Source organism: Tachyglossus aculeatus, unplaced genomic scaffold, assembly GCF_015852505.1.
Source record: "Tachyglossus aculeatus isolate mTacAcu1 unplaced genomic scaffold, mTacAcu1.pri scaffold_82_arrow_ctg1, whole genome shotgun sequence".
Taxonomy (NCBI): domain Eukaryota; kingdom Metazoa; phylum Chordata; class Mammalia; order Monotremata; family Tachyglossidae; genus Tachyglossus; species Tachyglossus aculeatus.
The window spans coordinates 2,947,474-2,965,365 of NW_024045094.1; the positions used below are offsets into that span (position 1 = coordinate 2,947,474).

General features: G+C 46.6%; 1 pseudogene; it reads right to left on the bottom strand.

Annotated features, from left to right (window-relative positions):
- Positions 1 to 16,308: 16,308 nt before the first annotated feature.
- Positions 16,309 to 17,228, bottom strand: LOC119924087 (annotated as a pseudogene).
- Between the last annotated feature and the right edge of the window lie 664 nt (positions 17,229 to 17,892).

Below are 17,892 nucleotides of genomic sequence, written 5' to 3' on the forward strand. Positions count from 1 at the left end.
GGTATTATTATTATAGTTGTTATTGTTTTCTGCCACTGATTTCTCATGACAGAAACTGGTGATGGAATTTAAAAATTGAGAACATTTGAAAAAACATTTAGGTTTTCTGCAATGAGAAAAAACATCTCTATTTCTTATTTGATATTAGGTGGGGTCTGCTGCCCCTTGCTGTGATGCCCATCCCGCTCTCCCTACTCTAGCCAAAGGTAAAAATGATTACTGGTAGTAGAGCTCAATATCTTCTCATGGGAGCACTGGGAGACAGGAAGTGTGATGTGACCATAGAATCCTGCATGATGCCCTGCTGACACTAATGATCTCCTAGAGGTTACAGTCCCAGTGGGAGGACCACTGCCTGAGAGGACAGTGATCTCCCCTGCACTCCCTGACCACCATCTTCAACCTTTCACTCTCCAATTACTCCTTCCCTACTGCTTTCAAACTTGCTCATGTCTCTCCTATCCTAAAAAAAATTATCTTGACCCAATGGCTCCCTCCAGTTGTCACCTCATATCCCTCCTACCATTCCTCTCCAAACCAAACTCTTTGGGCGAGTTGTGTAGATCCTCTGCCTCCACTTCCTCTCCTCCAGTTACCTCCTCAATTCCATCCAATCTGGTTTCTACACACTTCACTGATACTGACACAGTCTCTGTGCCACATGAGGCTCACAGTTAAAGGGAGAAGGAGAACAGGTATTTAATCCCCATTTAACAGATGAGGAAACTTCGGCCCAGAGAAATGAAGAGATTTGTCCACAGTGAAACAGACAAGTGGCAGAGGATTAGAACCCAGGTGTCCTGACTTCACACTCTAATTCAGGGGTCAAAATAAATGACTGAATCTCTCTCAGCTGATCCCTGTGCTTGAATTGCCTCCCGGTTACATCAGTCATATTTGCTGAGCCCTTACTGTGTGCAGAGCACTGCATTAAGAACTTGATTATAACTGTGGGTTTTGTTAAGCACTTACTGTTGTGCCAGGCACTATACTAAGCGCTACGGTGGATACAAGGAAATGGTGTTGCACACAGTCAGTGCCCCACATGGGTCTCCCAATCTTAATCCCCATGTTTCTCCCGACGCCGCCCTGCTGCTCCGGGCAGCATCATCTCCTCAGAGCTCTGCCGCGCGGGCCGGGGCTCCCCCACCCTTCGTCCCTCTGTCCATCTGCCCATCCCCGAGCAGCCTTCTATTGCTCGTCCATGCCCTGCGGCCGGGCTCCTGGCCGTCCCCTGCACGGACATCTGTAACCCCGCCCGAGGACACCGAGGCCCCTGTGCTGGGCACCCCCCCCCCACCAGCATCACTACACTCACCACTCGAAGCCACCGCCACTCTGTCCGAGTAGCCAACTGGGATCGTGGGTCATTGTGTCCCCCTGCTTGATCGTGAACATTGTGCCACGCTGCTTGATCATGATAAATTATGTCCCCCTGCTTGATCGTGAGCCATTGTGTACCCCTGTTTCCATCCCCCCCCACCCCATAAGCGACCTTCTTTGAGGATCCCCCGTCTCCCCCTTTCCCGGTCCTGATCTGACTGATTCTTCCCACTCCCCGCCCCGGGGAAAAGGCCCATGTTATCACCGAGTTACTTTAACAACAAACCATTCGCACCTAGTGAGCCCACCCATGCTACTTGGCTGTTCACTCCTCTCCTCAGGCATCTCAGCTACCCCTTAACCGTTCTGCCCTACTCCAGAACTGCCATTCATAGGACTCCATCCTCCACCAACTCAGAGATTTTTTTTGCCAAGAGCCCCAGGATTCTCCTTGCCTCTTTGATTTGATTTGACTGACCCACGGACAATTCATCCTTCTGATTGGGGCATCATCTGCCTATTTTATGGTCGCTTCTTCATGTTCATTGTTAACTGTTCTCTTAGATGTCATCATCTGCTTATTTTATTATTCCCGCCGAATGCGAATTGTTAATGGCTTTCGATGATGTCATCACCTGCTTATTTTACTGCCATCGCATGTAATGTGTTAACTGCTATCTGTAATGTCATCATCTGCTTATTTTATTATTGCCATCGCCTGTTAATTGTTAACTACAATCTGGAATGTCATCAACTACTTATTTTATTATTGCTACTGCATTACTGCTACTGCTTGAATAGAGCGCCGCCATAGTCGCCCGGGACTCCGTTCCCGAGAGGCCCGCCCGCCATCACACCGCGTGGCCCCCGCTGCTCCCGGAAGGATTCTCTCCTCAGAGCGCTGCCTTAGACGCCCGGACTCCATTCCTGAGAGGCCCGCCCGCCCGCCATCACACCGCGTGGCCCCCGCTGCTCCCGGAAAGATCCTCTCCTCAGAGCGCGCCGCCATAGACGCCCGGGACTCCGTTCCCGAGAGGCCCTCCCGCCAACACACCGCGCGACCTTGCTGCTCCCGGAAGGATCCTCTCCTCAGACTGCCAGAGAGGCCCGCCATAGATGCCCGGGACACCGTTCCCGAGAGGTCCGCCCGCCCATCCGCCATCACACCGCGTGGCCCCGGCTGCTCCCGGAAGGATCCTCTCCTCAGAGCGCCCCCATAGACGCCCGGGACTCTGTTCCCGAGAGGCCCGCCCACCCGCTCGCCATCACACCTCGTGACCCCCGCTGCTCCCGGAAGGCTCCTCTCCTCAGAGCGCCAGAGAGGCCCGCCATGGACGCCCGGGACTCCATTCCCGAGAGGCCCGCCCGCCATCACACCGCGTGGCCCCCGCTGCTCCCGGAAGGCTCCGCTCCTCCGAGCGCCGCTATAGACGCCCCCTGCTTCCACCCCCCCCCCCACTTAAGCGACCTTCCTTTTAGAGCCCCCCAACCCCCTTCCCGGTCCGGTCCTGACTGACTCTCCACCCCCCCCTCCCCCCCGGGAAAAAGGCCCTTGTAATCACCAAGTTACATTAACGACAACCTCATTTGCACCTACTCAGCCTTCCTGTCCCGCCATCGACCCCCGGCCCACGTCCTCCCCCGGGCCTGGAATGCCCTCCCTCTGCCCATCCCCCAAGCTAGCTCTCTTCCTCCCTTCAAGGCCCTACTGAGATCGCACCTCCTCCAGGAGGCCTTCCCAGACTGAGCCCCTTCCTTCCTCTCCACCTGGTCCCCCTTTCCATCCCCCGCATCTAACCTCCTTCCCTTCCCCACAGCTCCTGTATACATGTATATATGTTTGTACATATTTATTACTCTATTTATTTATTTATTTTACTTGTACCTATCTATTCTATTTATTTTATTTTGTTAGTATGTTTGGTTTTGTTCTCTGTCTCCCCCTTCTAGACTGTAAGCCCACCGTTGGGTAGGGACTGTCTCTATATGTTGCCAGCTTGTATTTCCCAAGCGCTTAGTATAGTGCTCTGCACACAGTAAGCGCTCAATAAATACGATTGATTGATTGATTGATTAATAATGACATTTATTAAGCGCTTACTATGTGCAAAGCACTGTTCTATGGCTAATTGTAAACTACCCGCTATGCTGCTTTTTATCTTGCCGTCCTCACAATGAACTATCAATTCCCCTGCTCCCAACTGCCCTTCCCTTTCCTCACCTTCCCCTTCCCCTCTCCCATCCAGCTCTTTCCCTCTTTTTCCCCTCCCACATTCCTTCCCCTAACCCCCTCCCTAGAATCCCTCTGTATCAGCCCCAACCCTCAACTTCTCCCTTCCAACCCCCTCCCTCCCCTCTTCTCAGCCCCCACCCCACCCCAGTTCTCCTTTCTTATCGCCACCCCTCTTCCACCTCTCCCCGCCCAGGCCCCCACCAACTCATCCCAATCCAAACCTTCCCCACCCGTAGCACCCTTCCCCGTCCCTCCTCTCCCTCCCCTCGCTCCACAGCTGCTGCCAAATGTGGCCTTTGAAACCCCCGCTCCATTATAGGTAATCTCCCTTTTATCCTGGATTTATTCCTTTCTAGCTCTGTCCTCCTCCTCGTCCTAACCGAAACATGGCTCACTTCCGATCACAGGTTTCTTCTGCTGCAGTTTCCAGCGGAGGCATCTTCTTCTCACACTCCCCGAGACTCATCGGAAAAGGAGGAGGTGTCAGTTTCCTTCTGGCTCACCAATGTCGCTTTCGCACTATCCCTCCTCCCTTTCCCTTTCCTTCCCCTCCTTTGAAGCCCATATTATTCACCTCTACTCCCCCCTCCTTGTAGCCGTCATCTACTGCCCCCCACCCCGGGGCCCCACCTCCAATTTCTTTAACGATTTTGACCCCTTTCTCACCTTCCGTCTCTCCTTGTCCATGCCCACTCTGATCCTCGGAGACTTCAACATCCAAATGGATGTCCTGGGGACTCCTCTGCCGCCCGCTTTCTATCTCTCCAACCTCCTGTTCCACACGACCTCGCCCACTCACCAACTTGGTCACACCCTCGACCTCATCATCTCCTACAGCTGCACTATCTCCACTCTCACCAATTCTGAATCCCTCTCTCTGATCATAAAATTCTCATCTGTTTCCTCATCATATTCCTCTCCCCTGTAAATCTATATTACTACCTCACAGAGACCTCCACTTTCTCGACCCTGTTCATCTTTGTCAGCGCATCACACCCCACCTCGCCGCCCAGCCTCTCTAACCAATCTTGATGATCGGATTACTGCTCTCAACCCCACCCTCTCTACTCAACTCAACTCGCTTGATCCCCTTTCCCTTCGCCGCTCTCGTACCACTAACCCACAGCCCTGGATCACTGCCACTGTCAGCCTCCTTCGCTGTTATGCTCGAGCTGCTGAATACTGCTGGCGAAAGTTTAAACCCCATGCCAACCTTGTTCACTTCAAATTTATCCTTTCCTGCCTTAGCTCTGCCTTCTCCTTTGCCAGGCAAAACTATTTCTCCTCCCTTATGGACACCCATGCCCATCATCCCGTCAGATCTCCCTTCTCAGGCACCCTGTTCCTCCCCCTCCTCCATCCCTCACCCCAAACGATCTGGCCTCCTTATTCATTAGTAAAATTAACTCTATCATGTCTGAGCTCCCCAAAGTCACTCCTCCCCCTTCTCCAACACACCCGCTCTCATCTCTCTCCGCTACTCTCCCATCCTTCCCAGCGGTATCTTTAGATGAGATCTCCTCCCTCCTCTCAAGTGCTACTCCAGCCACCTGTGCTTCAGACCCCATTCCCTCTCATCTTATGAAATCTCTCGCTCCTTCCCTTCTCCCCTCCTTAACTTCTATCTTCAACTGCTCACTCTCCACTTGTTCCTTCCCCTCTGCCTTCAAACGTGCCCACGTCTCCCCGATCCTAAACAAACGCTCCCGTGACCCTTCCTCCCCTTCTAGTTATCGCCCTATCTCCAGCCTAACCTTCTTTTCCAAACTCCTAGAACGAGTCTTCTACATCCGCTGACTCGAATTCCTCAGCGCCAACTCTCTCCTTGACCCCTTCCAATCTGTCTCCCATCCCCTACACTCCACCGAAAGCCCTCTCAAAGGTCACCAATGACTTCCTTCTTGCCAAATCCAACGGCTCCTAGTCTATCTTCATCCTCCTCGACCTCTCAGCTGCCTTCGACACTGTGGACCACCCCCTTCTCCTCAACACGCTATCCAACCTGGGTTTCACAGACTCTGTCCTCTGCTGGTTCTCCTCATCTCTTCGGTCGTTTGTTCTCAATCTCCTTTGCGGGCTCCTCCTCCCCCTCCCATGCCCTTAGTGTAGGGGTTCCTCTTGGTCCCCTTCAGTTCTCTATCTACACTCACTCCCTTGGTGAACTCATTCGCTCCAACGGCTTCAGCTCTCATTCTACGCTGATCGCAACAAAATCTTCATCTCTGCCCCTGCTCTCTCTCCCTCCCTCCAAGCTCATATCTCCTCCTGCGTTAGGGACATCTCCATCTGGTTGTCTGCCCGTCATCTGAAGCTCAATATGTCCAAGACTGGATGCCTTATTTTCCCTCCCAAACCCTGCCCACTCCCTGACTTTCCCGCCACTGTAGACAGCACTACCATCCTTCCTGTCTCACAAGCCCGCAACCTTGGTGTCATCCTCGACTCCGCTCCCTCGTTCATCCCACACATTCAATCTGTCACCAAACCCTGCAGGTCTCACCTCTGCAACATCGTCAAGATCCGCTCTTTCCTCTTCATCCAAACCGCTACGTTGCTGGTTCAATCTCTCATCCTATCCCGACTGGATTACGGCATCAGCCTCCTCTCTGATCTCCCATCCTCCTGTCTCTCCCCACTTCAGTCTATACTTCACTCTGCTGCTCGGATGATCTTTGTACAGAAAGGCTCTGGGCATGTCATTCTCCTCCTCAAAAATCTCCAGTTGTTGCCTATCAACCTTCTCAGGAAGGAAAAATTCCTCCCTCTCGGCTTCAAAGCTCTCCACCACCTCGCCCCCTCCTAACTCACCTCCCTTCTCTCCTTCTACAGTCCAGCCCGCACACTCAGCTCCTCTGCCGGCAACCTACTCACTGTGCCTTGTTCTCGCCTGTCTCGCCGTCGAGTCCTGGCCCTACGTCCTTCCTCTGGCCTGGAATGACGACAATGATTCCATTTAATACGAACCCTTTCCCAAATCTAGCCTCGGATTCTACCTCAAAACCATCCCATCAGCACTATTTCAGATCTGCTTTGTCCGGTTTTCGGGCCAGAAATAATGGCCAAAGAGCCTGCCCCACAGGATATTTTCAGATGTAGTATTTTGGTGCCATGTATGGGTTTAATACGGACAATGTGTAGGCTCTGAAGATAACAACCAAACAATGGTCTTTGTTAACTGTTGCTATGGTTACCCCATGTCCTTCACCACCTTCTCATTCTGCAGAACAGTGGTCTATTCCAAATGCTTCCCCCAGATTTCCAGCCCTTCTGTCTGCTTCCTTTTCATCTTCATTGATATGGATTACACCACTCATTTGAGTCATTTTAATTCCTAAAATGAATCCTAAATAATAGCAATTTTCTCACAGCTCCATTGTTCATTATCATGCCATGATTCTCTGGCAAAGCAACTTGAAGTGTATCTTAAACATCTATATAGATTCAAACAGATCTCTCTTTTCATATTGCTACTTGTGGCTGATGCAAATCATGACTGATTCAAATAGCAATAATAATAATAACAACAATGGTATTTGTTAAGCACTTACTATGTGCCAAGCACTGTTCTAAACACTGGAGTAGACAGAAGTTAATCAGGTTGGACATGGTCCCTGTCCTACACGGGGCTTCCAGTCTAACTAGGAGGGAGAAGAGGTATTTCATTCCCATTTTACAATTGAGGAACCTGAGTCTCAGAGAAATTAAGTGACTTGCCTAAAGTCACACGGAAGCAAGTGACCCAACCAGAATTAGAACTCAGGGCGCCTGACTCCTAGGCCCAAGCTCTTTCCCCTAGACCATGCTACTATGAATGTAGTTCCATATTACTTTCCGCTCAGTTTGCAGTCTCCTAAACAATCTAGGACAGTGTTGATCCCAGGTAATAAGTGATTAACATTATTCAATGCACTGAGAATTGGAAGAGAGCAAAGTGGCTTTGTGAAGTACTACAATATATTCCATCAACTTAACCCAAAGAAACATATTGTTTACAGACCCCCGCTTCATAAGATAGAAATTCAGTTTACTACACACTACAGCAAAGCAGGCCTTACTTCATTGTTTGGTGTTTCTCACCTTAAAGTATCTCTGTTTAACAAAATTGGTGTAAAAATGAATAGTGCAGTTAAAACATACTCTACTGTACCTAAAATGTCCTAATGACTTTCTAGTTGTGGTGGAAGGGGTGGAGGTGGGAGTAGTTACTGGAAACAGTGACAGAGGCAACCATCAGCTTCTCCATGACTCATGATTTCAGTTTCAAAAGGTTCCGAGTCAGTGACCCCATGTGACCCAACAAATAATCAAGCCTGGATTTAATCATTCCTATTTTTCCCCTTGATATAAACTTTCGGGTTGTAAGTGGAGAATGCATTTCTAGGACCTTAACAGCCATTTTCATTATTTCGAACATACATCAACAGACCTTGTGCCGAACCGATTTCAACTGCAAAGAAATGAGCAAGGAGTGTGTCCACTATTCTGCTGTTTTGTACTCTCCTAAGCATTTAGTACAGTGCTCTGCACATAGTAAGTGCTCAGTAAAAACCATCGATTGATCGATTGTGTCTTTGGTTATTGTATTCTTTGCCTCCCTCTACTGCCTTATACTAAACTATGAAGAGACAATTTTCAAAACCTATAAATGCATTTTTTTAAAGTCCCCATTTTAACAAAGTTAGTTCTTTGAAAATCTCACCATCAACACTCACCGTCTAAATCCCCATTTTACAGATGAGGTAACCGTTTTACAAGTGAGGTAACTGTGTTAGATCCAGCCCTGGGTATGTCCATTCAGACAATTAATAATAGTATTCATACTTTAACAATAGAATGGCAAGAGCAAAGTTGATGGTATTTACATTTCATTGATTTAAGACAAAGAAAAATATTGTGAGTTGTTTTGGAGAAATTGAAACCAACCTTAAGCCAATATACAAATCTTACATTTGCTGCATTCTGAAAGTAGATTATGTTCTGTGTCTGAGTTGTTTTTTCTTTCCAGCTCTGACTCTCTCAGGTACTGCACAACTTCAGATTGCAAAGCACCAGTCCATCTTCAGGATAGAAAGTCAAGATCAGCATTCAGTTCAGGCACTGACTTCAAAGGACATTGTGTCCTAAGTGGGCCTACGTGTCACCTGTATCCAGTTGTTTCCTGCAGGTCTGATCAAAACTTGGTACATCTCCCTGTCCTCAGAAAACAGGAGGAAGTCGGTCCTGCCATTTGGTGTCTAAACTCTGCTAAAATGGAAAGCTCAATCTGCCTTTTGTCACCTTCAGCTCTCTAACCATCTTCTTACAACAGCTATTTTATCTTGATCAAAGATAAGAGACCTAGGTAGGTACCAATTTTCACTCTCTCAGAGGAATGACTAATCTCCTCTGTTTAGAACATTTGCCAAAGTGTACCTACACTGGGCTTCGTTTTGGTCAAGTGTTGGAGGAAATGTTTATGTCCCTCCTGAACCTGTCCCTTTTATGACTTGTTAGCTAGAGCTTAATTTGTTCCGAGAGGAGAACTGAAGCATTGAATGCCAAAACCTCTCCCTTTGTGGAGGCAGCAACCGGAGAGGAGAGGGGGCCTGGAGTTCAGGTGGAGAGGGATGGGGATATCGGACTCTTATAGGCATAATTCATACCCAGAAGTACCTGCAGAAGGGCATACCTTCTAGACTGGAAGTTCATGTCTTCCAATACTGTGGTATTATACTCTCTCAAGAGCGTAGTACAGTGCTCTGCAAAGAGTAAACAGTCAATAAATATCAGTGATTGACTCAAAATAGCAAACTTACTCATTTGAAAAATTCTGTTTAAAAAGGCCATTATTATGAAAAGATATTTGAATGTTTTTAACATCTTGCTCTAAGTATCTCAGGACACTTATTCTTGGTACTTTTTTGAGATGCAGAGATGGGTCACTGCTATCTCCACTTTACAATAACTTGAGCAAGATTCTGATACTAGTCCCACGAAACAAAAGTTTAAGTTTCCTCTTTTTGGTAAATGATCTTTCTTTCTGTTCTCTTTCACATTTAATAAAATCTAACTACTATCTATCTAATATCTATGTATCTATGTATTTATCTATCTATGTATCTATCATTCTATCTATCTATATATATACATATATTGATATAGATACAGTTGTCATTCATACTCAAAGGCCATTATGATTACGATGATTATTAATTCACATAGCTCCTGAAAGTGAGAGGGGAATTGCTCCAGCCACTGTTCAAGTGTGTAACTCCACTTTCTCGAGAAATACACAACAGAAACACAACTGGGATGGCAGAATCCCGACAGCTTTACAGCCGATGACTTAGCCTCTGATGGGATATGGCTGGGATCAATATTCAATTGACAGTGATAGCCAAGTGAACACAAAGGACAGAAATGGCCAAGAATTATTTCGTGTCCATGCATAAGGGGACTGGAGGAGAAAGTCATTCATTCATTCATTTGTATTTATTGAGCACTTACGGTGTGCAGAGCACCGTGCTAAGCATTTGGGAGACCATAATATAACAATGTCTCCACTATGTACTTCCACGGTGTGCATGATAAATGATTGCTCCCCAAGCTAATGTCATATTGCCTTCATCTAAGCAAATTTCTCCAAAGATATGCAGGCCTTCTTCATTAATCATTATCAACATCATCATTAACGATGGTATTTATTGAACACTTTATATGTGCAGAGCCTTGACTAAGCACTTGGAAGAGAAAAATGCCAAAGAGTTGGCAAAGATGTCTCTTCCCACAATGAGCTTACAGTCCATATGGGGAGGCAGAAATTAATATAAATACATTATTTATAACATATGGTTTAAAAGGTATGTTCATAAGTTTTGTACTGCTATTTTCTTCATCCTTGATTCACTTTTTTGAGTACTTACCAAGTTCCTTCTCACCCAACGAAGAAATGGTCCAGTCCATGTCCTCTTGATGCCAATAGAAAAAGGGATGAATGAAGTCAAGCAGAATCCTTTTTTGTCAGTGAAACCCCTAAAGTAAAATCTTTTGGATAAATCTAATGTCCATTGGAATGCTACATATAGGTTTCGACCACAATTAACTTGATCAGGGAGGATACGTTCAGACCAATCTTCCCCAAATTGGCCCTTGTGACTCCTGGGAAGGCTAATTTTAAAACAAGGTTGTTTTTGAAGTTCATCCAAATGAATGCAAAATAGAATAAATACTGATAACATTTAAAGACACCAAAAATATCCTGAGACATATACAATATTCAACTGGTAGCCAAAAAAGAGGGAGGTAAACGGGTTTTACTTAAATAAACTTCATGGAGGTGAAAACAATTAAAGGAACAGAAACACTCTCAAGTGCCCTCACAATCAACATCTTCCAAGATGCAGATTCTCCTGGAAGGAATGTAAAGTTCAGGCTGGGGAGTAGCCGAGCAGAAGTCTTGGTAAATAAGCAATATGACATAGTAGATAGAGCACGGGTCTAGGAGTCAGAAGGCCACAGGTTCTAATCCTAGCTCTGCCACATGTCTGTTGTGTGACTTCGGGCAAGTCTCTTAACTTCTCTGTGCCTCGGTTACCTCATCTGTGTTAGAAACTGTGAGCCCCACGTAGGACAAGTGTCTGTGTCCAACCTGATGTGTTTGAATCCATCCCAGCACTTAGTACAGTGTTTGGCACATAGTAAGCGCTTAATAAATACCACAATTATCTTTATTATAAAAAGTCCTGAGCTGGAGTAGAGCCTTACACATGTGATCAGGAGGTTTTGCTTGATGTGCAGAGGAACAGGTACTCAGAGTTTATTGGGAGTGAAGAAACATGCAGAAAAATGACCTGGGTAGAGCCTGGACAAACAGGAGGAGATTGGTGGGGAGGCTGATCCAGCAGTCTAGCCAGGATTTGTTAGATGTCGGGACCAGGGTGGTGGCGAATTTTTGATGAGAGGATGGTGCAGATTTGGGAACTGTAGTAGCAGGAAAAATGTCATGAGTTATTGACAGAGTGAATGAGAGAGATGGAAGAGAAAGGGGTCAGGACATTGTCAAGACTTCAGGATTCAAAGATGGGGAGGATGGTGGTGGTGCCAACTTTTATGAAAAAGGTGAATGGATGAGTGGATTGGGGAATGAAGATGAGTTCTGTTTTAGATATGTTGAGTTTAAGGTAGCAGCTGGTCTTCAGTGTGAATATGTCTTAGAGGTTCTGATTTCCTACTACAACCCTGTCCACTCGCTTTGTTCCTCTAATACCAACTCTCTCACTGTACCTCGATCTCACCTAGCTAGCTACTAACCTCTTGCTCACATTCTCTTTCTGGCCTGGCCTGAAAATCTGACAGACCACCAGTCTCTCCGCCTTCAAAGCCTTGCTAAAATTGTAACTCTTTCAAGAGTTCTTCCCCAACTAGGCCCTCATTTCTCCTGTACCCTCTTCTTTCTGTTTTGCTCTTGCACTTAAATTTGCACCCTTTAAGCACATGATTTGTACCCCGCCCTCAGCCCACAATAGGTTTGTACGTATTCATAATTTATTTTAGTATCTGTCTCCCTCCCCCAGCCTGTAAACTCCTTGTGATCAGGGAACACTTCTACCAAATCTATGGTATTGTACTCTCCCAAGAGCTTAGTGCTCTGCACACAATAAGCACTCAAAATATATAATTGATTGATTAATTCAAATACACTTCTGGCCTCCATATTTATAAGGCCATGTGGAGAACTTGAAAAGTTGAGAAGAGTGGCATAAAGACAAACGTTTAGGAACCAAAATACCCACGAGGAAAGGCTAAGAAACTAGGGTTATTCAGAGTGGAGAAGAATAAGGTGAGTTAATTACTTTTTTCAAAGATGTGAATGGCTTTTACATGCAGGTTGGTAATTAATTATTCTTGATGTCCACTGAGGAAAGAATAAGATAATGGGCCTCAAGGAATCGTAAGAAATTTAAATTGCTTTCAAAAAAGAATTTCCTGATAGTGAGAGCCACTAGGCAGAATAATAGTGTGCTGAATGAGAATTCGTCCTAATATTTTCCAGAGAGGCACAGATCCTATGGCTTGGGAGTCTCCGGTCATGTGTTCTAATCCTGACTCCATCACTTGTCAGCAGTGTGAATTTGGGCAAGCGACTTAACATCTCTGTGTCTCAGTTACCTCAGCTGTAAAATGGGGATTCAGACTGTGAGCCCCACGCGGGACAACCTGAATACCTTGTATGTGCCCCAGCGCTTAAAACAGTGCTTTGCACATAGTAAGAACTTAACAAATACCATTATTATTATCATTATCATCCCAGTGCATTTTGGTAATGTACATAGATGGGGGAAAGATCATATTTATATAATATTTGTTAAGTACGTACTATATTCTTACTATTGTACTTTCCCAAGTGCTTAGTACAGTGCTTTGCACAAAGAAAGTGCTCAATAAGTATAAATAAATGAATGAATGAATGAATAAATGAATGTGTCAGGCACTGTTCCAACGGCCGAGGTAGATATAAGTTAGTCAGTCGGACACAGTCTCGATCCCATATGGGGTTGACTCTGGGTGCTGATGTTCATCAGCCTTTTGCCATGATCTCAGAAGCACTAACAAGGGTACAAAAGCATCCTGGCCTACTAAATAGCACACAGGCTTGGGATTCAGAAGGACTTGGTTCTTAATGCTGCTTCAGCCACTTGTCTTCTGTGTGACCTTGGGGAGTCATTTAACTTCTCTGTGCCTCAGGTACCTCATCTGCAAAATGGGGATTGAGACTGTGAGTCCCATGTGGGACATGGATTATGTCCAAACGGATTATCTTGACTCCTCTCAAGGGCTACTCCATCCACCTGTGTTTCAGACCCCATTCCCTCTCATCTTATGAAATCTCTCGCCCCTTGCCTCCTCCCCTCCTTAACTTCCATCATCAACCGCTAACTCCCCAATGGTTCCTTCCCCTCTGCCTTCAAACACGCGCATGTTTCCCCCATCCTGAAAAAACCCTCAATTGACACCACCTCCCCTTCTAGTTATTGCCTGTCAGCCTCCTACCATTCCTTTCCAAACTCCTAGAATGAGTAGTCTACACCCGCTGTCTCGAATTCCTGAATTCCAGCCCTCTCCTTGACCCCCTCCAACCTGGCTTCCTTCCACAACACTCCACCGACACTGCCCTCTCAAAGGTCAGCAATGACCTCCTTCTTGCAAAATCCAACGGCTCGTACTCTATCCTAATCCTCCTCGACGAGTCAGCTGCCTTTGACACCGTGGATCACCCCTTTCTCCTTAACACTTGGCTTAACAGACTCTATCCTCTCCTGGGTCTCCTCTTATGTCTCCAGCCATTCATTCTCAGTCTCCTTTGCGAGCTCCTCCTCCCCCTCCCAACCCCTTACTGTAGGGGTTCCACAAGGGTCAGTTCTTGGTCCCTTCTGTTCTCTATCTACACTCGCTCCGTTGGTGAACTCATTCGCTCCCACGGTTTCAACTATCGTCTCTACGCTGATGACACCCAAATCTACATCTCTGCCCGTGCTCTCTCTTCCTCCCTCAGGCTCGTGTCTCCTCTTGTCTTCAGGACATCTCCATCTGGAAGTCTGCCCGCCATCTAAAACTCAATATGTCCAAGACTCAACTCCTTATCTTCCCTCCCAAACCCTGTCCTCTCCCTGATTTCCCCGTCACTGTGGACGGCACTACCATCCTTCCTGTCTCACAGGCGCACAAACCTGGTGTCATCCTGGACTCCGCTCTCTCGTTCACCCCTCGCATCCAATCCGTCACCAAAACCTGCCGGCTCACCGCCGTAACATCGCCAAGATCCGTCCTTTCCTCTCCATCCAAACCGCTACTTTGCTGGTTCAATCTCTCATCCTATTCCGACTGGATTACTGCATTGGCCTCCTCTCTGATCTGCCATCCTCTTGTCTCTTCCCTCTTCAGTCTATACTTCACGCTGCTGCCCGGATCATCTTTGTGCAGAAACGCTCTGGGAATGTTACTCCCAATGTTAACCTCCTCACTGTGCCTCGTTCTCGCCTGTCCCGCCGTCGACCCCCGGCCCATGTCTTCCCCCTGGCCTGGAATGCCCTCCCTCCACACATCTGCCAAGCTAGCTATCTTCCACCTTTCAAAGCCTTACTGAGAGCTCACCTCCACGAAGAAGCCTTCCCAGACTGAGCCCCCTTTTTACTCTCCTCCTCCCCATCCCCCCGCCCTACCTCCTTCCCCTCCCCACAGTACTTGTATATATGTTTGTACAGATTTCCTACTCTATTTTTCTTGTACATATTTACTATTTTATTTATTTTATTAATGATGTGCATCTAGCATTATCTCTATTTGTTCTGATGACTTGACACCCCTCTACATGTTTTGTTTTGTTGCCTTTCTTCCCCTTCAAGACTGTGAGCCCGTTGTTGGGTAGGGACTGTCTCTGTATGTTGCCAACTTGTACTTCCAAAGCGTTTAGTACAGTGCTTTGCACACGGTAAGCGCTCAATATATACAATTGAATGACAATAAATATTGATTTTCCAATTGAGGAAACTGAGGCACCTAGAGGTGTCCTGCCCAAGTTGAACCCTCTGAGATCCTTCCACTCCTCTGAGTCTATGATAAACAAGAAACATTCTTAAATCCACATAGTAAAGTCTCTTTTTCAGATATATTCAGAAACAATTGACCTTAATGGCCGGAATCTTGTACGCCACTTTGTATTTTCCCCATTGTAGTGCAGGAGAGGGACCTCAAAGGTGTCCAGATCACAGGAGCCACCACGTAGGGAGAAGAACGTTGGATGGACCATCGACACATATGCTCCAGACTCACAATGACCAAAAACTGGTCTCCAAATCACTGAACCCCAAGAGGAAGAAGATAGCATCCAGGAATTCTAGCAGGTTCTAGCTAGGAATCCTGCTGGGAACCCTCCTGAAAAAATAAATCAAACCCCAAGCACCAAGCAAGTTAATGGATATAACTCGGTGAAGCTGTTACAGGCAACAGCCAAGAGAAGTCATCAAGAGTGGTGTGATGCAAATGATCCTGAAATTAAAGAGCGATGTGCAGCTTGGTATGAGACATCGATGGCCCTGACAGCATCTTGCAGCATCTGAGAACTCAGACAGGAATAAAGCTTTCAGAAACCTGTGCTGTGACTTGCAAAACAAATTCAGAAACAGGGTTGACAGGTGGAGAGATGCACGAACAGAAGAAATTGCTACAAAATCAAAAACATCTGCACTTTGCTCAGGTGCCCTGTGAACACAGAATAAGCTTTAGAAGAGGCCTTCCCAGAATAAGCCCCGTCTTCCTCTGCCCCCTCTCCCCTCACCATTGGCTTGACTCGCTCCCTTTGCTCTAGCCCCCTCCCTGCCCTATAGCACTTGTGTTTATGTACATATTTATAACTATAATTCTATTTATTATTAATGATGTATATATATCTATAATTATATTTATAATGTTGGTGCTGATGCCTGTTTACTTGCTTTGATGTCTGTCTCCTCCCTTCTAGACTGCAACCCCAATGTGAGCAGGGATTGTCTCTGTTGCTGAACTGTAGTTCCCAAATGCTTAGTACAGTACTCTGCACACAGTAAGCGCTCAATAAATACAATTGAATGAAGGATTCTGTTGCTCCTTTTGTCCTCTGTATGAATGAACGTTTTTCACTCTGGGTTGTTCACAACCCCATTTGCTTATATCCATTCCAGCGCTTAGTACAGTGCCTTGCACATAACAAGCGCTTAACAAATACTATTATTATTATGTCAATTTAAAGTGCCTTTCCTCCTCCAGAGCTTCTTCAAAGCATTTTGTACCTCTACATTTCTCAGAGTGTAGATTAAGGGATTCAGCACGGGGGTGATAAGAGTGAAGAATACAGTCACTGATTTGTCTATGGAGAAGGAGCACACAGGCCTAATGTACATGAAAATGCAGGGAACAAAGAGTACTACCACCACAGTGATATGGGAGCTGCAGAGCGAGAGGGCTTTGTGTCTCTTTTCCAAACTAAAGGATTTCAGGGAGCACAGGATAACTGCATAGGAGAGAAGTAGCAAGAGAAAGATTGTCACACAGGTGGCCCCACCACTGGCAGCCAGTGATAGGCCAATGACATAGGTATTGGTAAAGGCGAGTTCCATTAGAGGGTACGTGTCACAGATAAAGTGGTAGATGACACTGGGGCCGCAGAAAGACAACTGGAACATAAAGAGAAGTTATGCCATTGAGTGCAGAAGGCCTCCTACCCAGGCCAACCCCACCATCAGTCCACAGGTCTGCCAATTCATGGTGGTCATATAATGTAGAGGTTTACAAATAGCCATGTAGTAGTCATAGGTCATGACCACCAGAACAAAGACCTCGCAACTCCAAATGAGTGTTCCACAAAGCCCTGGGTCGTACAGTCTATCAAGGAGATGGTTTTCGTCTCATAGAGTAAATCTACGATCATCTTGGGGGCCATGGCCGTAGAGCAAAAGGCATCCACCAAGGACAAGTAGGCAAGAAAGAAGTAAATGGGGGAGCGTAGGATCTGGCTAGCGATTGCTGTTACCACAATGAGCAGGTTCACCAGTATAGTCACCATGTAGATGATGAGAAAACCCACAAATAACAGTATCTGCACCTCAGGAGTCTGGGAAAGTCCCAGGAGAATGAATTCAGTCACGCTGTTTTAATTCATTCATTCATTCAATCGTATTTATTGAGAGTTTACTGTGTGCAGAGCACTGTACTAAGCGCTTGGGAAGTACAAGTCGGCAACATATAGAGAAAGTCTCTACCCAACAATGGGCTCACAATCTAGAAGGGGGAGACAGACAACAAAACACAACATAAGGATAGGTGTCAGGTTGTCAGAAAAAAACTAAAGGCACATCATTTACAAAATAAATAGAATAGTAAGTATGTACAAGTAAACTAAATAGAGTAACAAATCTGTACAAACATATATACAGGTGCTGAGGGGAGGGGAAGGAGGTAAGGCGGGGGGATGGGGAGGAGGAGAGGAAAAGGGGAGCTCAGTCTGGGAAGGCCTCTTGGAGGAGGTGAGCTTTCAGTAGGGCTTTAAAACGAGAAAGAGAGCTAGCTTGGCAGATGGGTGGAGGGAGGGGATTCCAGGCTAGGGGGAGGAGGTGGGCCGGGGGTCGACGGCGGGACAGGCGAGAATGAGGCACAGTGAGGAGGTTAGCAGAAGAGGAGCAGTGGGTGCAGGCTGGGCTGTAGAAGCAGAGGACAGAGGTGAGGTAGGAGGGGGCGAGGTGATGGAGAGCCTTGAAGCCGAGAGTGAGGAGATTTTGCTTGATGCGTAGGTTGACACGAAGCCACTGGAGATTTTTGAGGAGGGG